This window comes from Rhincodon typus, chromosome 9, assembly GCF_021869965.1.
Source record: "Rhincodon typus isolate 14 chromosome 9, sRhiTyp1.1, whole genome shotgun sequence".
NCBI lineage: Eukaryota > Metazoa > Chordata > Chondrichthyes > Orectolobiformes > Rhincodontidae > Rhincodon > Rhincodon typus.
In genome coordinates, this window is record NC_063340.1 from 38363087 (window position 1) to 38365704 (window position 2618).

Below are 2618 nucleotides of genomic sequence, written 5' to 3' on the forward strand. Positions count from 1 at the left end.
GTTCCTGAATTTGAAAACAAAAATGGAGTACCATGGGAGTGCTGCATTGTTAGAGGTGCCATCTTTCTAATATATTGTGAAACCAAAATGCAATCTGCCTGTCAGATGGAAGTAAAAGTTCCCATGTCACTATTTTGAAGAAGATCAGACATGTTACCTGTGGTGTTCTGGCAATATTTATCCCTCACTCAACATCACAAAAATAGATTATCTGGCCTTCAGCACATTGCAGTTTCTGGGAGCTTACTGCCATGTTTTCTACACTTTTAAATAGTGGGTATGCTTCAAAAGTACTTCATTGGCAGTAAAGTACTTTGAGTTGGTCAGGAAAGGTACAATATAAATGCGAGACTTATTAGCTTTTCCTATTTATGTGCTGTGACCGTAACTGGACCTTTGGCTGTGGGTGAGAGAGGGAATGATGATATTCTTCATTACTGTCTTCCTACTCTTCTGTCTGTTACATCTCCACTACTGCCAGGCCAAGTAGCAGTTCTTGGAAAAAGGAGGAAAGAACAAGAATGAGGATGTGCTGGAGGAGGCGGCTGGGAGTATAATGTGCATGCTGTCATCTTTCGCAGCTTGTAAATCAGTTGGGATGCTGGATTGAGGGTCAAATGTGAGAAGTAGGATTACAAAGCAGGACATCAATATTTTCTATCATTTTAACAATGCTGCTTCAGTAACGGTGGATGACATAGACGGCTTCATGTCTATCCACCCCCCACCCACCTCACTGACCAATCCCCACCACTTCCTACCTGCATTCACCTATCACCATCCCACCTACCTTCCCCAGCCCCACCCCTTCACTCTATTTATTTCTGAGCTCCCTCCCCGCTCCCCCATTTCTGAAGAAGGATCCTGACTCAAAACAACAATTTTCCTGCTCCTCTGATGCCTAATCCAGGAAGATAAAGACATGTAGCACTGTGTGTCCTCCACCAGTTAGGACATGTTACCTGTAGTTGTGTGTGCTTGTCCTGCAAGAGAGAGTAGTGAGAGAGAGTCAGTGAGTGTAGTGAAATGTCTGTGGGTCATAGATTTATTATAATTGTGTAGCTGGCAGTAGGTGTGAGATGTGGGTGTGAGGCTTGCAGCAGTGCTAATTGTGTGAGGGTCAGCTGAAACTATGAATGTGAGGTTTGAGTCCGGATTAATAGAAGTTGTTTGGTGAGTTATGGGAGTGTTGTGCTTTGAGCAGGGTATGAGGATGGCAGTACAGTTGGCAGGATATGGCATTTGAAGATGCATTGAACTTCTTGTGGTGTGGTCTCCACGTCTTCACTGCTTGATCTGCTCCCACTTCCTTTTGAAAGTTTGTTTAGAGCACTTCTTGGACCACTGTGTACAAAGCACATCTCTCCTCTTCAACCAAAGCCTCCAGTGCAGTGTTTGAAAAAATCTTGGAGATAGCAAAAACTGCAGATGCTGGAGTCAGACAACACAATGTGGAGCTGGAGGAACACAGCAGGCCAGGCAGCATCAGAGGAGCAGGAAAGTTGTTGTTTTGGGTCAGGACCCTTCTTCAGAAATGGGGAGGGGGAAAGGAGCTGGGAAATAAATAGAGAGAGAAGGGATGGGCTGGGGAAAGGCAGGTGGAATGGTGATAGGTGAATGTAGGTAGGGAGTGGTGGGGATTGGTCAGTGGGATGGGTGGGGGGTGGATAGGTGGGAGAAAAGATGGACAGGTTGTGTCAGGTCAAGGAGGCAGGATGGAGGATGGGTGGGGCTGGAGAAAGGTGGGTGGGGTGGTGATTAGTTGGATGCAGGAGGGGGTAGTGTGGGTTGGTCAGTGGGTTGGGTGGTGCGGATTGGTGGGGAAGAGGATGGACAGGTTGTGTCAGGTCAAGGAGGTGAGGATGAGAGGGAGGCTTGGACATGGGATGAGGCCGGGGGTGGGGAGATTTTAAAACTGGTGAATTCCATGTTTAGCCTAACGGGCTGTAAGCTCCCGTGGTGGAATATGAGGTGTTTCTCCTCCAGTTTGCGGGTAGTGTCATTGTGACACTGGAGGAGGCCCAGGATGGACATGTCACTCAGGGAGTGGGAGGCGGAGTTAAAATGGTTGGCGACCGGAAGGTGGTGTCGTTTGTTGCGTACAGAACGCAGATGCTCCATGAAACAGTCCCCGAGTCTGCACTTGGTCTCACTGATGTAAAGGAGGCCACATCGGGAGTAACTGATACAGTAGACCAAGTTGGAGGATGTACAGGTGAACCCCTGTCTAACATGGAAGGTTTGCTTTGGGCCTTGGATGGAGGTGTGGGGGGAGGTGTAGCGGCAAGCACTTCCTGCAGTTGCAGGGAAAGGTGCTGGGTGTGGTGGGGTTGCTGGGGAGTGTGGAGCCGATGATGGAGTTGCAGAGTGACCGGTCCCTATGAAAGGCAGATGGTGGGGAGGGAAATATCTCTTTGGTGGTGGGATCGGATTGTAGGTGGCAGAAGTGGCGGAGAATGATACGTTGGATGTGGAGTTTGGTGGGGTAATATGTGAGGACAAGGGGGATTCTGTCTTTATTTTTGTTGGGGGGAGGTGATGTGAGGGCAGAGTTGCGGGAAACGCAAGAGATGCGGCTGAGGGCATTTTCGATCACCAGAGTGGGGGAGTTATGGTCC